The 21155-nt window shown below is 48.5% G+C and overlaps 1 protein-coding gene across 3 annotated transcripts in view; it reads right to left on the reverse strand.

The window, feature by feature from the left end:
- Nucleotides 1-14220, reverse strand: part of PTPRE (protein tyrosine phosphatase receptor type E) — a 97465-nt gene extending 83245 nt beyond the window's left edge. For all 3 annotated transcript variants that reach the window (XM_024751599.1, XM_024751598.1, XM_024751601.1), the window contains exon 1: nt 14202-14220. The gene's annotated coding sequence lies outside the window, so the exon portion shown is untranslated. The remainder of the gene's footprint in view (nt 1-14201) is intronic.
- Nucleotides 14221-21155: the final 6935 nt, after the last annotated feature.

Genomic DNA, 21155 nt, shown 5'->3' on the forward strand with positions numbered 1-21155 from the left:
GGGAGGGAGGGAGGGAGGGAGGAAGAAAGGAAGAAAGGAAGAAAGGAGGGCTGTAACATTCAGAGTGATCCCCGGCAGCCAGGGCGCATCAGCCTGGGTTTGTGAGTACACAGCCTGAGTGTGTGTGGTCTGAGCCATCTCTGCACCTCTCTGACTCCTCCTTCAGGGGAAAGAAGGGTCTTCCTGAGCTCAGCTTGGACACGAAATGAGGCGGAGGGTGGCCGCTGAGAGCTGGGAGGTGCGCTGAATGGAGGGGGACCCACTGACTTGGCTTCCGTATTGAGGAACCACAGTTATAAAACCTGGGGAAGCCTCCAGTGCTGATGTTCTGAAAAAAAAAAAAATCCTTAAGCTGGAGTTTGTATGGTTAGAATCCTGAGCAATTTGAATAGACTTTATCTAAAGTTAGTATATGCAGGAGAAATGGGGGAACCACTATCTCCCTCCACATGCCGCCCCCTGGTGTGCAACATGCAGCCTGCCCCCACCCCCAATCTTCTCCTAGGGGTTTTTTCTACGGTGGAAGCAATGTTTTTATCAGGGCAGGTTGAAGATATTCCCCTCTCTCTACTATCATATGCATGAGCGTCTTCAGCCCAATTAACTGCCTTTGGTGAAACAGAAGTTATAATGTTGTGGAGCGACGGAAGCTTCCGACACTGCATGCTTCTTAGAGGAGCTTCTTGGAGGAGCTCTCTCCCTTCCAAACAATTAGACATCATTCACTGCTCCGCATCCACGCTGGGAATAACATGTGAGACTTTACATCATCTTGAAATGAAAAGTGAATGGTGCGCTTCCTGGCAACAAGATGTCCATGACATGAATTTTCCCAGAGAAACCTGGCACTCTAATACCCAAGGTTGGCAGCTAAGACAGAAGCAGGTGGAGTAGATTGCTTGCTGAACCCTCAGAGAAAGCTCCCTCTTTCATGCTAACACACATTTTAGAAATAGAGGTCAAAACCATTTCTTTCAAGGTGGTCTGGGATTTTTTTTTTTTTTTCCAGTGTGTGTGCGTGTGTAGCCTGAGTGTAAACCCGGACAGAATGCCAAATGAGACAAGTTAAAAACGATTAGGCTCCTGACCTGACAATTTTCCTCTCAGCCTCAGCAAATCCGCCACAACTCCAAGCACTGCTTGCTCCAGTCACCCTGTGATGTCATCCAGAAGCGTGAATCAAATGTTGCAGCATCGTCGAAAACCAGGGGTTTTCATAGGTGTTTATAACAATCTATTGCATGGAGCTATCTATGAAACTACAGAAGCCTTGGGTACCGTCCGGTTCCAAACCCTGCCTGCAGGCTCTGGGCCATCAGCTGAGTACCAGTAGTTCTGTGGTGCTATTCCGGATCCACAGACCCCGAGAATTTAGGGGCCTCTGGGACCTAAGTCCTTTACATGGAGGCCCTACAAAGCACAGGACTCACTGGTTGTCAGGCAGCCCCTGGTGATTGAACTTGGCCTCCGGGCTGCGACACCCACATTCTGGCAAGCCCCCGGGCTGCACCCTCTCCTCCTGGAGGGGGGCCACCATGAGCTAACCTCCTCTGCTTCAGAGGGAGAAAAATAGCTCCATCCAGTTCTGACGTATTTCAAGATTCAAGGGCTATGCCCACCAAGCAAAGCCGCCTACCGGCCTTGAAATCCCGTGCCTTGAAAAGGGATATGTTTAAATCAGTCAATTGACGATGCAGTCTGAGATGAGAACCTGTTATCAACCATACGTTTTACACACCAGGAAGAATCACTGTGCCCTCAGCACCAATCCCGTGGTGCCACCTTCCATCAGAGCAGAGAACTCTCCACAGCCCTACCCCAGGAGCCAGGATGACCCCAGTATTCAACCCCCAGCCACACAGATCTGAAGTCATCCTTCTCAGAGAGGAGAACCCCAAGCGTGGCTCCTGGCTTAAGGTGCTCTGAGTTCTGAGGATAAGGAGATTTTGAGAGGCACCAAGTCTACTCATGAGATATACCAACCCACTCGGCTATAGGCAGTTCCCTTGTTTTTGCTTTCCTGGATTTTGCTCCATCCATTTCCCTGGAGAGATGGTGTGCTTTGCCTCTTACTCAACGTGTCTGAAGCCCAGGCAGCAAAGAAAAAGCCCTCTGCAGCCAGGAGCTTCCGGGATGTCACAGAGCCGAGTCCGAGGTCCAGGCTGCAGGGCTCATGAGGGCTGTGGGTGGTGGAGGGGATGGCGCTCTCACTCTCTAAAAATACAGCAATGTGGTGAGACTTGCCTTCTGAATGTAACTCCTTCTATGACAGTGGGCTGCAAAAGTGCTAAAAGCTTACCTGCCTGAAATTCAGGGGGTTTTGACCAACCCCCCTGAGGGACAACACAAAACACACTGTTTTTTTTGGTCTTGTTTTTTTATTTTATTTTTTTTACCTCTTTATTGGAGTATAATTGCTTTACCATGGTGTGTCAGTTTCTGCTTTATAACAAAGTGAATCAGTTATACATACACATATGTTCCCATATCTCTTCCCTCTTGTGTCACCCTCCCTCCCACCCTCCCTATCCCACCCCTCTAGGTGGTCACAAAGCACTGAGCTGATCTCCCTGTGCTATGCAGCTGCTTCCCACTAGCTATCTATTTTACGTTTGGTAGTGTATATATGTCCATGCTACTCTCTCGCTTTGTCACAGCTTACCCTTCCCCCTCCCCATATCCTCAAGTCCATTCTCTAGTAGGTCTGTGTCTTTATTCCTGTCTTACCCTAGGTTCTTCATGATATTTTTTCTTAAATTCCATATATCTGTGTTAGCATACGGTATTTGTCTTTCTCTTTCTGACTTTCTTCACTCTGTATGACAGACTCTAGGTCCATCCACCTCATTACAAATAACTGTTAATTCCGAGATCCTATCCTACTCCACACCACAGGGGCAGTTCAGGCTAGCATGACTTATTTTGCACATTCAGGTCTTTTTCACCTAATTTCCTTGTATTTTCTTCAGTTACCCATGTCACCTATTCCCCCAGGACTGGTGGGAGGGTAAGGCTGCGACCAGCAGCTTGGTGTAGGAAGGTGATAATTAGGGGTCCCAGGCAGTGAGAGCTCTCTGAATCCAGGTGCGTAGCCCCGCCCGCTTCTCCCCCTGGGTCCTGGGGCTGCTCTGAGAGCTGGGTCCAGCTGTCACTCCCCACTGCTCAGCCCTGTGCTGTGCCAGCTCCTTTACCTGCTGATGTGCTGGGCTTGAACCTTGGTCATTCTTCTTGGTGTATAAAACCTTTGGTGGATAACAGGTTCTCATGTTAGACTACACCTTTAATTGATTGACCTCAAACATATCCCTTTCAAGACAAGGAATTTCAAGGCGTGTAGGTGGCTTTGATTGGAAAGCATACCCCTTAGCTCTTAGGAATCTGCCTAAAATGAGTGCAGGGGTTGGTAAGAGAACTGCCATTAAAAACCCAAATGGAGGGCTTCCCTGGTGGCGCAGTGGTTGAGAGTCCACCTGTCGATGCAGGGGACGCGGGTTCGTGCCCCAGTCCAGGAAGATCTCACATGCCGCGGAGCAGCTGTGCCCGTGAGCCATGGCCGCTGGGCGTGCGCGTCCGGGGCCTGCGCGTCCGGAGCCTCTGCTCCGCAACGGGAGAGGCCACGGCAGTGAGAGGCCCGCGTACCGCAAAAAAAAACCCAAATGGAGGTGAAACATGTAGTTCTGGCCTGGTTTGGGGACCAGTGCACACCTGGAACACTGCTCTCCCCCGAGTTCAGGCAAAAAGTGGGCCAGAAGTACCAGCATGCCCATTTGACACCTGCCATGCGGGCACAAGAGAAAACAATACCAGCTCAGCCTCACCTGTGAAAGAAATCACTGAAGCCAGTCTGGTGTTAGACAGAAGAAATCCTGGGGGATTTACTGGAAATCTTGGGGGTGTTAATTGCCTTCATTTATTTATTTATATCCCTCTTGCTCCAAAATGCAGCTAAAGCAGTGTCAGGAGTATTAAAGCATATTCATTCATTCACGTGCCAGCACCTGTGTGCAGGGACAGAGGGACAAGATCCCTGTCCTCACAGGGCCTACGTTCTAGAAGGGGAGAGAGTGGGTGAATACGGCCGTTCCAAAGAGTAGTGAGCGTTTCCACAACAATATAAAGAAATCGAAACAGGGTGGCAGAAAGTCACCCGGGATTGGGGGTCGGATACGGAGGGCTGGCAGCGCTGGCGGTGGCGGAGGTGGGGGGGAGACCTTTCCAGAAACTAATGATGGAAGCAGAGAGAAGTAAAGTTCTAGCTGGAAATAGATCATGTTCCCAGGGAGGGGGGGGGGGGGAAATCCCTTATCGCAAAATGCCCCGGGGGAACATTCCAGTGCTGTGACCACCATTTCTCACACCAGAGCCGGCTTCGGGGTCTGAGACCAGAGACTCAGAAGGGGCTCAGGGCCTGGGGCTTAATGCTGCAGCCACTTTTTTGAACTTGGAAGAATTTTATCTCTGAATTTGTGTTTGGCAAGTGAAGTCTGACGGAACAATTCTGCATCCTGCCAGGGGCTTGGGGCCTCGACTCACACCTTCTGCCCCCTTCCCAGGGCTGGTTCCTAAAGGTCCATTTTTGGCCCCTGATATGCAAATGCCACCTGCCAAGTTCCAGGGCAGGTGCCAGGCATCTCTGAGGGTCTCTACTGCCTGAGAGAATCCCCGTACCCCCAGGGAGCATGACATTAAGTGCAAGGTATAAAACACTCTGGCAGGTCCAGAGAGAGACCACAGAAGAAAGGAAAAAGCTTTTTTCCTGCTTTTTGAACAAGCAATCTGGCATCTTCTCTAGGTGGCCCTGGTCTTGCTAAGTGCCGCCCCAGGCGCTGCGGAGAAGGCAAAGTGCAGTTTTCTGTCTGCCAACTGCCTCGCTCCCCACTCTCCCTCAGTCCATTCATTCATTTACTCATTCATCTACTGTACGCAGAGGTCTGCTAGGTGCCAGGCCACCCCTGGGGATTTGAATTAGGACATTTGCTGTCCTCCAGGAGCTGACACGCCCCTACATGTCACAGGCAGCCATGAGGGCCAAATCTATTGTTCTCTGTCCCTCTGCAAGGATCCAATCAAGCATTAGTTTCACGTTAAGTGTCACACATGACATAAATCATGGGAAAAAGTAGAAAACAGAAGTTTTATTTTTTTAAATATGCATTTTCTAAAGCTGAACAGGCAGTCCTATGCCATCAGACCATTCTCTGAATTTGACTTTCATTCCTCAAGATTAGTATTTAATTCTCCGTTAACCGTACCCTTGAAGGAAACCCTTTCCTGTGGATTTCTGGAGAGCACTGCCAGGATTTCTCAGATACCACTGATATGGTTCTCTGACTTTCCCAGAATCTGGTGTAGAAATTTCAAGGAACGTTTCCTCGATCATCTGTTCACCCTCAGTCAAGCCCACTGGGTTCTGTGATTAGGGGCAATTTCAACTTATTTTTCAGATTTGCCAGGGACACTGTGATATATACAACAGACACATTTTTTTTTTATAAGGAGTGTTATAGCCCAGCTGAAATAAAAGTTAAAAATTTTAATCTCGAAAATGAATTTCAGAAAGGGTTCACCATGGTCTGGTGAAAATGAAGACTCCCATTTGTACCATTATTACAAAGGCCCAGATACAGTTCTTGATTTTCTGACCAGGTACTTGGGTTTCCCACACAATATTTGGATTTCCGACATGCTGTGTGGATTTTTGGCGCGGTACCTGGATGTCTGGAGCGGTACCTGGATGTCTGGAGTGGTACCTGGATGTCTGGAACGGTACCTGGATGTCGGGTGTGGTACCTGGATGTCTGGAGTGGTACCTGGATGTCTGGAGTGGTACCTGGATGTCTGGTGTGGTACCTGGATGTCTGGTGTGGTAGCTGAAGGTCTGACAGTGGTGCATCTACACACGGATGGAGCCTCGGAGGTTCCTGCTCCAGGCCTGCAGTTTGGCTCTCAGCGAAGCTGGTTTTCCTGAGCTTTACCAGGCCCGGGAGCAGCCACCCTGATGAAGGGGTGTCTCTTTTGCAGGGAAACAGCTCGGGGAAGCCCTGAGCCTTAACCTAGGACGTTGGTTAAAGGCAGATCGTCCCTAAAGAAAAGCAACCCCCCAGCCATGGCCTCTTGCACTTTGCAGTGTCCTCACCCAGAACACAGATGACTTTTTGTGCTATTCATGGTGTACTAGAATTTTGCTATCTCCTGGGATCCCATCTTGGATGGAAAGAATGCCGGAGCCTTCCAGAGGGGGGCGATTAAGGAGACAGTGCTCTTAGGAGGTGGGCGACTTGATTAAAGCCACCCAGCCAGTCGGGAGAGACGGCGAGCCTCCTGACCCCTAGGCCGGCCCCTCCTCTGCTCCTTTCCTGGTCATGCTGTTTGGTTGGACTGACTCCACGGAGCTGCCCACCTGCCCTCCCACCGCATCCTCGTCTTCCTTTGTTATTCTTCTCTTATCTGTACCGTCTCCTGCTGCCTCCAGACCTTTCTGGTCCCTGCATTTGCCGTTCTGGTGCTCACCCATCTTGTCAGGCAGCACTGTGGAGATCTGACGCTGGAAGCCCTGGGCGCAGGGCAGGCGCCTGGACTGCTTGTCTGGAGGATCCCTGGTCTGTGCTCGGGCCAGGAGGGAGTGCCTCATGGTAAAGACAGATGATCTTCACTCCTCGTGCATCTCAAGGAGCAGGGTTGAGATGCCGCCGAGTGGAAACAGTCTGGCAAGGACTGAGCCTGAGACAGGAGCAGAACAGCTCTGCTGTCCAGAGCTACTGTCACTTAAGGTGATGGACACAGGGGGGTTACTAGAACCCAGCCGGGCAGACAGAGGCCACTCGGGGGGGAAAAGCGTGGACCTGCATGGAAACTAATTCTGTTACTAGGCTTTCTGTTAGGGAATCCTACCTACCATGTGGCGTTCCAAGTGGAATGGATTTGTTGCAACGTGAAAAAAATGTTTAAAAAGGTCACACAACTTACAAAAGCATTTTTATAGAGAGAGATGTTTTTGGCTGTTTGATAAGACGCAGTCCCCTCTGGGGGAGAACATCCCAGTCACAGGGTGACACCATCACTGCCATTTTGTAAGAGCCCGGGGAAGCTAGGCGCCTTGTCTTAGTGATACTACTGTGTCCCTTAGTCTCAAAACCTCTGAGTGCCACATGGCTCCGATTCTATCAAAAATAATTTTTAAAAGGAAACATGACTTAATCCTCAGCTGCACAGGAGGGAAACATACAGCCATGGGTAGTGAATCACTCATGAAAAATTCAATAAATCCACCCACAGCGGGAAACAGCACAACAGAATGTCGGGTTGGCTTCACATTGGAAGGAAGCCAAAAACAGATCCTGGAAAGAGTGATGCCTCTGAATCTGATCACGCTCACGTTGTGTGCTTTCGGGACCTCCAACTTCATCTCAGCAACACACACTTTGCAGCCGGGATTGTTTTTGGAGGACTCTCACAAGAGGGGAGCAGAGTGGTACTGGGGTTTCCATGGTATCTGATGAGATTAAGCAACTCACCTTCCCTGTCCATCAGTTCTTCAGGTAAAATACACCATAGCAGGCTCCCAGAACCCTCTGCCACGATGGATTGCAAAACAGTGGAGAAACTAATGTTTCTGCTTAAGTTTTAAAATCAAAACCCACGGATTCCCAGCTTTTACTTCCCGCATATATTTAAGCAACATCACAGAAAGAAGAAGATTGTTTTTCCAATATTGTTTTCCAGGAATAAAACCGTCTTTTACAGGTTCCTGCTTCTTTTGGAGGGCAGCAGGAGAGCAAATACAAATAAGAGAGAGAAGGGACGAGAAAGCACCCACACAGTGGCTTCCTTTTCAAAGCAAAGATCATAAAACCTTTACATCACAACGTACAAATTTCATCCCAGAAGGGAAGGCAATGAAGGTGACAGCCACCAAACACGGAGGATACGCAGCAGTGGTTACTTGAGGGGCATTTCTGCCGTTAACTCAAAATCCAGAGAAGCATTGCCCTCGATCACAGAACTTTATTTCATGAAGGGACCTTTAAAAAAATCCTTACAGGGCTCTTTGTGTTTTAAACAAAGAAGGTGTGACTCAGGGCATGAAGGGACACGTCCAAGTCATTCAGCTTTCTACAACTAAACCTGATTTCTGACCAATCCTCTTCTAGGCTACTGTGCAGAACACACAGTCAGAACTGCTAAAGAAAGGACTCAAATATCCACCCTGCAGGCAATATCTCCTGATGTCAGAACTATAGGATCTGCTGCTGCACTTTTCAAGACCTGGTGGCACAGTCAGAAGCCTGCAGGAGACACCTGATAAACGCTGGGCGAGTGAATGGACAGACTACTGGCCACGCCGAAAGGAAGCCTGGCAAGCGTGTGGGAAGAGATTAGAAAACTGGATTCGGTCAGCAGATAACACGAGGAAATAGTTGGGAACCCTGGCCAAGATCGACTTAGGCAATCATAAAAGTGTTCCCAAATATAATTATTTACCAGAAAACTGTTTGCAGAATCCACAGGATATGTTCTTCGTTAGTAATGAGCTCTGTTACTTTCATAACAGAAAAATCACATTTTCCATAATGGAAAATGTGTTGTTTTGTTTTTTTTTTTGGCAGGTCTGCACCTTACCTTTGGAGGTGGTCATGAGACCTGACTGGTTTTGAGGTTTGAGAGGAACCTGGGCTCAGTGCAGGGAACACGGGGACCTGTGAGCCCCTTCCCACTGTACTCTCACCCCTCCATGCCTGCCCAAGTCTCTGTCTCCCCATCTTTATGGCGGAGGTGAGAACGCACACCTAGACTGCGCCCAGGTGTCAGTGAGGCCCAAAGAGGACGATGAACTGCGCGTGAGTTATCAGCAACGCCATTTAGGTTTTCAGCATAAGGCGGCATTTACAACGTTATCCGGCCAAACAGGAAATAGATCAAGTCCTGCTTTTGCAAATCATAATTTCCAGCAACGTGACGTTTTTAAAAAGAATTAACTTCTCAGCAGCAACACGGTAGCTTTAAACATATTTACATATAGGTAAGACCTGAACAGAAAATCTGTACCATTTCTGAGAGCAGATCAATCTTGGGAGAGTTGTCTGAAATCAGTTGAATACCGCCAACATATTTTTTAAAAGTTGTTAGAATTCCATCAGCCCCCATCATGAAATAACACAAATCCAAGTTCTGGTTTTAGATTATGTTCATTTCGATTCAAAAAAAGGAGAGAAGCTACTCAGAGAAACCATTATGTGACACATTTTTGTTCAGCAATTCCACAGGGACCTTTCCTTTCCCAACATTTTAAATAGTTTATAGCAAACTCTGCATCGCAATAAGCAGTCTTTAAAAAGTCACTCCCAATTGGCAATTTTGAAACAGAATGCACCGAGTCTCCTGCTGGCTGAATGTCCCGATTCACAAAGGGACGTCCCCCATGGATGGGACTGCAGCTGGGGGCGAGGTCCCGTATCCAGTGGGGACTGGTCCATGACCCTTCCCTGCGGTAGCAGGACTCCTTCCTGACTCTGTGGCCCAATGGGTCTGAGAACGTTCTCTGTAAGTCACACACCCAACGGGTTTATAAATCTTGTCTTCTTTCCCCAGTGTGAACGCTGCCTTTAGCCAGGCAGTCGGCACAGATCTGCAGCTGACGGTGCCATCTGTCCCTACGACGTCAGCTACACAGACGGGACAACCTTGGCCCCAGACTCCTGGCCCCGCCCTCGTGAACCCAGACACCAGCTCCTGGAAAACCAGCTTGCTGCCCGGCCACCTAGGTACCTCCCACTTTCTCAGTGAGTCACTTTTAACTAAAATGCCACTTCACAAATCTAGTTGCTAAGGAAAATTAAGAGGGCGGTTTTGATTATAAAAATAGAAAATGTCCAACTTAAAATGGGTGGGATTTTGATGTGTCATCCAGGTAACCCAGGGCCCCAACAATAGTTGGGGATTGTTTTCCTAAAAAGTGAGCCTCACTTGGTTTCCTAGCAGCCCCAAAGCAGACCGTTCCTCTGTACCATCCCCAGGCACCACTCGGCCGAGCCGTGGTGCATTAAACAGTTTCCTGAAGCATGAGTACCAGATTTCCTGCCCAGGGCTGCACGAAGTTAACCAAAGTGCTTGCCGATGTTGCATTTAACGGAGGCGTCCGGATAATATTCTTTAACCCAATTTTTAAATATCTTAGGAATTACATTACATAAAAATAAACCATGACATAAATCCCAAGGGACAAGAAAGGCTCCCCTTTCAGTTTCCCTTTACCTCTTGTCCTACGGGGACGATGCTGGGGAACCATCCTGGCCTGCGAGAATCCATGTTTTCCTGTCAGCAGGAACAGGATTTCAAGAAGAACAATTCCAGCTCTGAACTGGGTCTGCTGGGAGCTCAGAGATGAGACACGCGTTTATATAGGAGAGCTATGTTCCTATTTCCTCTAAATGGAAACTCTGACAGCTCAACATCCATGCCTTTGCTATATGACAAACAATTACTTACTGGACGCTTTTAGGAGGCACTTCTTGGAAGAATGTTGAAACTTTCCTGGGGGAAAATGGAAATGGAACTAAATGAGGGATTGAGCTGTTTGTCACCATCAGATCCAAAGGCATTCTTCCAACTGGCTGTCAGTTTCTACTCTCAGTTTGCGGGAGAATAACTGCTTTGTTGTTGGGAGAAACACATTTTGCTTGGATAGGAAACCCGCGCAGTCCATACATGCTAATAAAACCCTGAGAACGTGGTAAAGGAAGGAAACGGGAATTGAATCTCTTAGAAAGTTTTCAAATCTCCTGTGCCCTGCCCATCATGCTTCTCTGTTCTTCCTACAGATTCAGAGACCAGGACAGGACACAGAACACCTGTTCTGCCAACAGAAATGCAACCCCAGCTGAGACGGGCAGAAAGGATGCTTGGAGTATTCACCCCACCCTGGGAGAACAAGGCCCGTGCAGTTGATTTAAAAACCTTCAGGTTCTTTATTTTTTGCCTCTCTACCATGGTGACTGTTCAGACCAACACCAAAGAAGAAAAATGACTTGGAAGAGGAAAATCACATGCATTGAAACTGACAGAGTTGGAATCATAGATCCTTACAGAGGACAAGGCTAGTGAATGAATATTCTAAGTTACTGTTAAAATTAAATTCACTGTTATTTAACATTAGCACTTCAATTTGGTTTTCTTTTACTCCTTGGGTATTTCCATGAACCAAAGTGAGATCGCCAAACTACAGTGTCATCTAATTTTACTTTACTGGTGGATACGCTTTGGTACAACAACGTAAGACCTCAACGAGCCTGGAGAAAATACTTAAACCTTAATCATGTGTCTTCCGTATAGTCTTAATTCTGAAATTCCACTGCATTTTTTGAATGCTATGCAACCGAGACCCACAGAGTTGCAGGCACTCCCCAGCTGAGGGAACTCTGGTCGTATCTGATGATCGATATGAACTACAGTGTTACTTCCCAAATCTATTTTTAGATACTGAAAAAAAGAAGAAGAGAAGTATGAGAATGGGTGGTTGTACTAAAAAGACTCCTCTTCCTCCAGTTTAAAATTGACTTTTTTTTTAGAAAGTCAAATATCGGGCTTCCCTGGTGGCGCAGGGGATAAGAAACTGCCTGCCAATGCAGGGGACATGGGTTCGAGCCCTGGTCCGGGAGGATCCCACATGCCGCGGAGCAACTAAGCCCGTGTGCCACAACTACTGAGCCTGCGTGCCACAACTACCGAAGCCCACGTGCCTAGAGCCTGTGCTCTACAACAAGAGAAGCCACCACAATGAGAAGCCCGCGCACCGCAACGAAGAGTAGCCCCCGCTTGCCACAGCTAGAGAAAGCCCGCGCGCGGCAATGAAGGCCCAATGCAACCAAAAATAAATTTAAAAAGAAAAGTCAAATATTAACACAGAGTGTCGTTTGTTAAATGAAAAATCAGGGATTATTTCTAGACAAGGAAATGCCTTTAAATATCCATTATAATACAGCGAATACATCACTACCCAGTTAAATTCCTTCTTTAAACAGCGGAAACAATTTTCATCATTTTCTGATGACGTAGACAATAACCATTTTACTAAACGCTTAGACTTCGGGTTATTTCACTTAAATGTCACAAGAATCCTAGGACGAGCTGACACCTGAGACGCTGGCATGTTCACTCCTCTGGAGCCACCGCACCGAGTGTGGACGATGGCCTGGGGTGGCCAGCCTCAGGGCATTTACTCTCTCCCCATCTGCCCAAGGTGACCTAGTTATTTAGTTCTAACTGACTCAAAAGCAAGTTTCCAACCTCACCAATTAAAAATAAATTCCTTTCTATTAGCTGAAACTCTGACGCTCTGGAAGGATTCTGAGATGTTTGGCAATGAACGTGCCATAGGCTAAAAGACCTACAATTCCAAACACAGGCAGCGCCTAAGGTAGCCACGGTTGGGGAGTTCATGCTTCCAACACATCTTCCTCACGTGGAAGAGAAAGACTCTGGAAATCAGAAACGCTCTTACTCTAAGGACTCACAGCTCCCTAAGCAAAACTCGACTTTCCTATTGCAAAGGAGGCAAAGGATGGGACCAGGTGGAAGAGAGGCTGCCTGAAGCTGGTGGCTACCAAGCACCTGTGATAGAACCAGAGGTCAGAAGTCGCCTCCTGGACACAGGCTCAGCTGCCTTTGGACGGGGCATGCACTTCTGAACGTGGGGCTGGTTTGAGACACTGGAGGCTAGGGGCCCCTGGAAGCACAGGTCATGGGCTTAGCTGAGAGTAAGGCTGACCCAGGCATGGCCAGGAAATCCTAGAGCAGGTGGATGGCACCTGGGTGTGGAGGGGCCAGTGCTGAGTCGAGAGCTGAGGGAAGCAAGGGTCAGACACTTCTAACGCATCATAACCTGCACCTTGTATTTTGGAAGGAGACGAGTCTGCGGGGCCTGCCCTCAAATGTTTAATTTCAGTGTGGTCAGGATCCACTGCTTTTGATGGCAGCAGGTTTAACATCCATCCCAACCCACACGAGCGAGCAAGACCTCTCACTTGGGCTTCTGAGGCAAAGGCATTGCTGACTTCCTCTAAGTAAGCCTCCATCCTAGTAATATTATTCCAGTAATGACCCTTCTCTTTGATCCCACCGTGACCATTTGCCCAAGCAAAGTGTGCCATTCGGAATCATCAACATCCAATAATTATAGGGTAAAGAACATGGACAACAAAATTAGTTGAGTAGGTAGGAAATGGAAGTTTTCCTCTTCTCTGTCTTGATAAATCTTTGACTATATTTAGCATTTTTTGAGATAAGGAGAAACAGTCTGTACAACCAAAATGCCCTTCATCACACCAGGAATCACCATACAAGCACTGATGCCCAAATGAAAGGCACACCCCCGAAAAGAGGGGCCAGCCGGGGCCAAAGAATCCCCCCATCAGCCTTAGACTAATTCTGAACAGAGTCAAGGTATTTCAAATAAGGTGATTCATTTGAGAAATGCAACATCCCAGCGGCCCACATCCTGGTTCACTCACAAGAGGTGTGCACCTACCAGGGCAGACCACGTGTTACCTGCCCACAGGCTGCAGCCACTTCAAAACCTCTTAGATGGTCTTCGCTCAATTTCCTTAGGAAACTTGACAGCATTAAGTGGATTAAGTGAACACAAAAAAGGCGATGGTGTTTCTTTTACTAAGTACTAGGACCTGGAGGCCATGGAATATTGCCTCAAAAGGTAAAAAATTATGGAATGCCAACACTGTTGGTTTTCTATTTTTTTCACTAAAAGTGCAATCTGGAAAAACTCCTTTTCAGCAGTTTTCCCCACAGCAGGTCAATTTAAGAAGCAATTACCATCAATGCAATTATGTGCCACTGTGCCGCCAACAGTCCCCGAATGCGTGCCACCACGATAAGGCGAGGCCCTTTCAAAAGTAAGGACAAGTCAGTGAGGGGCAGGCGTGTGGAAATTGTGTTCTCAACAATACATTTCAGGATTCTGAGCAGCTGAGCCAGATTCTAAACGTGAAAAAAAAAAAAAAATGATGTAACCAAAAGTGTGATATGAGCCTGTTCAAGCCAGTTAAGGCATAAAACTCAAATATAACACGCTGACCATATGGCCTTCTTTCTCTAGAAGATAATACTTCTCAAACATTGAAAGCCCAAACATTTTTTTTTCGCTAGTTAACTACACATCAGAGAAATTTTTTTTAAAGTTTTGTACTTACCAAGGGAAAACGAAGGCTATAGTCTGAAAAAGAAAGAAAAAAAGAGAGGGTCAGTTTTCCGGTTTAAAAAAAAAAAAAAGCTCGTTCTAGCCACTGCTTTTGCTACAGCACTAGTTGAATATGCCCGTTTTTGCCTCAGGATTTGGGGTCTTCTTGAGGCCTTTTAATCTCTGTAATAATAACTTCTTTTTGCTGCCATCATCAGCTTTCAAAAGTGTCCTGCCCCGAATGCTCCTGTAGTCTCTGGTTCACGGCGGCTGCCCTGGATCTGAAGTGTTAGCCTCTGGCCCCTAAGGCGCTCCATCTGTTAGCGGCTCCTTCTGTGACCTACAATATCCCCTCCCCCCCCAGCCATCCGTTCAGCCCAGCTCCCCACAGACAGCCTCTTAAAACCCACACAGGACACCCCCCTTCACCCCAGTTTTCCAGCTCAGTCAGTATCCAGCTTGCTCCTTCCCCATTCATTTAGCTTTCATGCTCTTCTGGCTTTCAACAGCTTTACTGAGATATAATTTACATCCCATAAAGCCCACCTGCTTAAAGTATACAATTCAATGGTATTTAGCGCCGTCACAGGGTTTTGCCACCATTCTCACCATCTAATTGTAGCACATTTTCATCATCCCAAAGGAAACCCCCTGCCCTTTAGCTCATGACTCCCCCAGACCACCCTCTCCCCACCCACTGGCCCCTGCAACCACTCATCTATTTTCCGATATGGATTTGCTGATTCTGGAAATTTCATATAAATGGGATTGTATAGTATGTGGCCTTTAGTGACTAGCTGCTTTCACTTAGTATGTTTTTGTTTGTTTGTTTGTTTTGCGGTACACGGGCCTCTCACTGTTGTGACCTCTCCCGTTGCGGAGCACAGGCTCCGGACACGCAGGCTCAGCGGCCATGGCTCACGGGCCCAGCCGCTCCGCGGCATGTGGGATCTTCCCGGACCGGGGCACGATCCCGCGTCCCCTGCATCGGCAGGCGGACTCTCAACCACTGCGCCACCAGGGAAGCCCAATGCTGAGTCATTTTAATGTAAAACAAAACCCAGCGATAGGCAGAAACAGGGCTGCAGCCTTGAGTCAAACCCAACTAAAACCGCAAGGCAACAAAACCAGTCAACGGGTGGTTAAATAAATGAGTAAAAGTACCGTGGACTAAATCCCAAACGAGCCCGATTAATAATTTTGAATTAAACTTTGAAGTGATTTTTAAAGCAAAGCAAAAATACATGAAACAGTGGGCTCTACAACCAGATCACAGATTATATTGGCTTGGGGCTCACACATGTTCACATGAAACCACAGCCATCAGCTCCTCTAAAGTGCAGAAATAGAGCAAAAATCAAGCAACCAGAATATCCTCTGAAGTCAGCCTTTATCACGTGAACACGTCCCTTAGCCCACGGCCCTCCTGCAGATGGCTACTGTAATATTGAGCAAATAGCTAAATGGTGAAATAAGCACATTAAAAAGCGGGGGGTGGCGGAAGCTGGTTCCATGGACAGACCCACGTCCCTCTGGAGGGGGGTGTCTCTGAGGACTTGCACGGGGCAGTGCCACAGCTGGAAAGGCTCCTGGTCTTACTAGAACAGCACCATCCTCTAAAAAAGGAAACGAGAGAAGCTACTGATTCACTGGGCCAGTCAAGCGCGTTGGTGGCTCCTGTAGCATCTCACCCACAGTCCACAGCCAATCCTAGGAGGCAAGATGAGACCCATTTTAAGGATGAGAAGACTGAGGCTCTGTGAGCTCCTTGACCTGTGCCACACAGAACAAGGAAGCAGGGAAGCAGGGATGCTTACCCAGGGATGCTGGGACCAGCCTACAATGTGGTTTCCTCTGGTTTGCTTGTTTTTTCTTTTCTTGTCTCCACCCCACCCCCCCCCCCATGGCACTGCCTGCCAGGAGGAGGGCCCACAAAACGACCTTCTGTTCAGGGCGACACGCATGCTGCAGAATTTTGTAAAGTCCCTTCTAACCTAGAAGGAGCTCCACTGTGGTCTATGGGCCGGAAAGATCTAGAAAGGTCCAGGCTGGCCACATACTTCCTGTGGGGAGAAACAGCCCTATGGGAGCAGCTGGGTTCACAGGAGCCCTGGGCCTCCTGACCACGGAAGTGTGGAGGTCTGGCCCTGGGGCCTACAGGGGCAGCCGCTCTGCTTCCAGGGAGCAGAGGCAGGAGGATGCCCAGCTAGACCCTGGGAAAGAGGCCAAGCGAGGCCATGGAGCAGGGGAAATCCACCCTGGGGGCGGGGAGGGCAGGCAAGGTCATGGGGGCAGGCGCTCCCACAGGAAGTGGCTGCGCTGCAGGGTTGGTCCTGATGGCTCACAAGATATGGAAAGACCCAGCAATGTTATTGTGTATCCGGACCTTGCTAAGGCCAAGCAGAGGACAAAACTGCACCATTTAGAATCAGTCCATCGGACCTGATCTATTTAAGGAAAAAAGTAAAATTATTCCGACTGCTCAAGCTCTGAGATGGACAGAACTTGGTAATCGTTCCAAGCTCAGACAAAAGTAAGATGCCTTTTGTACACAACCTGGGCCTGAAGCATTGTAAACATTCGAGGCGGGGGACTGCATGCTGCCGAGGGTGCATCTACAGGCTTCTCTTTTAAACGGGCAGCAGCATTTTAAAAGTTTTGGGATACTCATCTGCATTTTACTTTTTTTTTATATATATAAATGTATTTATTTTGGTCTGCATTGGGTCTTCGTTGCTCTAGTCGTGGCGAGCAGGTCGTTGTGGTATGCGGGCTTCTCCCTGCGGTGGCTTCTCTTGTTGCGGAGCACGGGCTCTAGGCGCACGGGCTTCAGTAGTTGTGGCTCGTGGGCTCAGTAGCTGTGGCGCGCGGGCTTAGCTGCTCTGCGGCATGTGTGATCTTCCCGGACCAGGGCTTGAACCCGTGTCCCCTGAATTGGCAGGCGGATTCTTGACCACTGTGCCACCAGGGAAGCCCCTGCATTTTACTTTTAAATGTTTATATATGTATTTCTACATGTACAGGGCACCTAAAATGTGAACTTTTAACGATGGGTTAAAATCTTAAAAAGCAAGGCCACACAAATAAAAATCTAACACACATAATTAGACACTATGGACCCTAGACTTGAAGTAATCTTTCTGGGATAATCAGACCCCAGAGTGAGGCTCCTCCATCGTGGCGGCACTCTCCTGGGCTCCCGTGTTCCCCAAGACCGGCTTCTCCTGATCCACTGGTCAGAGCCCTTGGAATAGCAGGAGTGCCATTCACTCTCAGTCATGGTGACACTCAAGCACAATGACTAGGACGACTGGGGGTCCAACGAGCAGGAAAATCACTACACGTGGGAAAGCAACTGAAACCCCATCACATCCACCAAAGGCAGTGGAAATGGATGAAACCATTGCTGCTTCAGCATTGTGTCCAAGCAGGACCAAGTTCACCCCGCTTCCTGCTGCTGATTCAAAGGACAGGGAGAATGCAAAACGCCTCTGAATCATCCCTTCAGGTCCTCACGGATCTCATACTCTGCCAAGTCTCACAGTTTCCTTGTTTACCTTCCAGGCATCAGCAAAGCTGTTAATTTCTGTATTTTCGAACGCATGAAAGAAAGGCTGAAAGGAAACCTTTCTGAATGATGAGCAGTTTGGGAGAATCTTTTGCCCATCCTGGAAAAGGGGGAGGGTCCTTAAAATGATGTTGCGAGGCTGAATAGAAGTCCATTTCCCTAGGCACCCATTCTGTGAATCTGTGACGAACAAGCTGGACTTCTAAATATTTGGCAACTTTTAAAAATTAGTCATGGGCAGCTGCTCGGAAAATCCATGCGCATCGCTGCCTGCTTCTCAAGAGTGTTTTCTGAAGCACAATCCCTAGCCCCCAAAGTGCACATAAGGGCACCTCTCTACCCCACAGTTGGGGGTCCCCTCTTTGGACTAGGAAGCTATGCAAATTAGCACACCAAGGACTCCGTTTTTGCAAGTACAAACGACCGCTCGTTTCCACTTTTCCATGCCTGTCTATGCCATGATCACTGCCATGGAATTTAGGAACACAGGACATGGATTCTCTGTGCTCCCTTCGGAAGCCCCAGAGGGGAGGGTGGTCTATCCTGGCTCCCGTCTCACGGGCCATCTGTGCAGGTTGCAGGTGTGGGTCAAGCGCATGCCCCGCCCCCTGCCCGGTGCCAGGGCTCCCTGGGCTCGTCCTCCTGCCCCCAGCTCAGGCGTTATTAATTCACATGCCCACCTCTCTCATTCGGCACAAACGCTTCTTATATAGTGGCAGTTAGTCACTGTCACCTTTCAAAAAGTGTTTTCGCCATGAGTAGCTTCTTCGTGGGGTTCCAGTGCTTGAGGGCAGGGATGGGTGTGAACATCTCTGGAGAAAGTATCAACCCTGAGGACAGGTATCCTGCCAGGTGCTCACTTAGCCAGACATCCTGCTAAGTGCTCACTGAATCCTCTCAATACTCTGATGAAGAGTCTGGTTTAGATCCACTTTGCAGATGGGAAGACTGAGACCCAGAGATAAAGTAACTTGCCATAAGGATCCCTCTCCAGGGCCTGGGCACAGGCTTCCTTGCCTCCTGGAGTCCTTGGGAAACGGAACCAGCTGCACTAAGTACTTAAAAGGCACAAGGGCTCTTTGCCTGGGCTGTGGGGTTTTCTGGGCTGTGGGGTCTGTGCATGTCCCTAGGTGGGCCTATTGCTGTGAGGCCCACCCGGGGCTCTGAGCAGGGCCTGGTACCCACAGGACACTCAGCTCAGCCTCCGCTGGGGGAGGTTATCAGGCCCAGAGGGCAAGAGGAAGGCAGGTCTATGAGATCCACAGCTCGCCCCTCTGGCCCCTCCCCTCCCCCCTCTAACTCATCACATAGCCAGGCTCAGTGACAGGTTTACTGTCACGTCCTCCTGTGTGCACGCGTCCACCTGCTACTTTAGTGATGCTCTTTCTCTGTCACTGTGCAGAGCTGGGCTCAGAGCCCTGCAGGAGATTCTGAGCATCGAGAAGCAGGTGAGGAGATTCAGAGGATGGGAAACAGGAGTCCTGAAATGCACCTGTTCCCACAGGTAAGGCACGTGCTCTCCCACTCCACCCAGCCCACCTTGAGGAACCCAAAAGGACTAAAGCGGGCCTAGTCCCACCGAGATGCAGCCCCTGGGCCCTTGACTCCCCCTGGATGGTCACTCCCGCCCACATGTAAAATCCAGTCCCAATACCAGGGGTCCAGCTTCCCCCTCTGCTTTGTTATCTTTGCCTTGGAAACTGCCCAGGGCCCTTAAGTCTCCTAATGTTGGGGTAGGGGTGCAGATTTCACACTTTCCCTCAAAAGCTTCCAAGAAGGGTGCAGCCACTATGGAGAACAGTATGGAGGTTCCTTAAAAAACTAAAAATAGAGCTACCATGTGATCCAGCCATCCCACTACTGGTCATATATCTGGAGAAAACTCTCATTTGAAAAGGTACATGCACCCCAATGTTCACAGAAGCACTATTTACAATAGCCAAGACATGGAAGCAACCTAAGTGTCCATCTACAGAGGAATGGATAAAGAAGATGTGGTACATATATACGATGGAATATTACTCAGCCATAAAAAAGAACCAAAAAATGCCATTTGCAGCAACATGGATGGACCTAGAGATTCTCATACTAAGTGAAGTAAGTCAGACCAAGACGAATATCACATGATATTGCTTATATGTGGAATCTAAAAAAATTGACACAAATGGACTTATTTACAAAACAGAAATAGAGTCACAGATGTAGAAAACAAACTTATGGTTACCAGCCGGGAAAATGGAGAGATAAACTGGGAGACTGGAATTGACATATACACACTACTAGATATAAAATAAATAACTAGTAAGGACCTACTGTGTAGCACAGGGAACTCTACTCAATACTCTGTAATGGCCTATACGGGAACAGAATCTAAACAAGAGTGGATGTATGTACATGTATAACTGATTCACTTTGCTCTGCAGAAGAAACTAACACAACATTGTAAATCAACTAGATTCCAATTAAAAATGAAAACAAACTTCCAAGAGGAAAAAAAGTGGCTATTGTTGGAAACATACGAGTACTGGCAATCCTGCCTCATAAAGGATGGTTCTATCTCTTCTGCAGTAGTGGACAAACGGACATTTCTCACCGACAGATGAAACCCAGGAGCCCTTCGGTTTGTCAGCAGGTGACGTTTCTTCAATCCGGTCACCTCCTTGGAGGTCCGCCCCTTCCTTATGGGTCACGTGTGAGCCAGCTCCCCCTTCACCCCCGTTTTTAGTTACACGCCTGTGACCAAGCCTGCTTCACTTTGTATACTCTTCTTATGAAGCAGGGTCCCACCCTAAACCCTGGCCCCAGCCCTCTTGCTTCCTGGGTGCTGGCTCTTGTACCCCCATCCCATCCCACTGGACTGTAGTAAACTAAGTCACGCTCAGCCAGGTCCCAAGACAATGCTGGCACATTCTTTCCCCTGCGCCCGTGGACCTCAGGATCCTGGTCTGTAGGATGGGCACCCAGGCTCCTCAGGTTGGGTCACAGCTTTCTACTAAAAACATCAAATGTCAGCATCACTTTCCAGTTTACAGAGCAATAAGATCAGTAGATTAATTTGATCGCTTTACCCTTTCTCCACGACCAATCACTCATCTGCCGGTCAGTTCTACCTGGAATAAAAGGACTGAAATACAAATTAACCCTTAATGGCCCACCCCTCGTTAGTTGAGTTGCTCCTGGGGTCCCCAGAAATTCTGGCTGGGCCACATGCAGGCCAGATATCCTCTGTGACCAGAGATGTCCCTCGGGCAGAAAGAGACACAAAGCAGCCCCCTTCCAACAGGACTGTCTGCAGGGGACTTCTGGGTGGCCTGGGGGCTCCGAGCACAGCTGTTTGCTCCACCCTCAGAGCTGCTCTAAATCAACAATGCAGATTTGGGGAAGAAAGGCGACTTTGGA

Source organism: Neophocaena asiaeorientalis, unplaced genomic scaffold (assembly GCF_003031525.2).
Source record: "Neophocaena asiaeorientalis asiaeorientalis breed wild unplaced genomic scaffold, Neophocaena_asiaeorientalis_V1.1 scaffold108, whole genome shotgun sequence".
In the NCBI taxonomy this organism is placed as follows: Eukaryota; Metazoa; Chordata; class Mammalia; order Artiodactyla; family Phocoenidae; genus Neophocaena; species Neophocaena asiaeorientalis.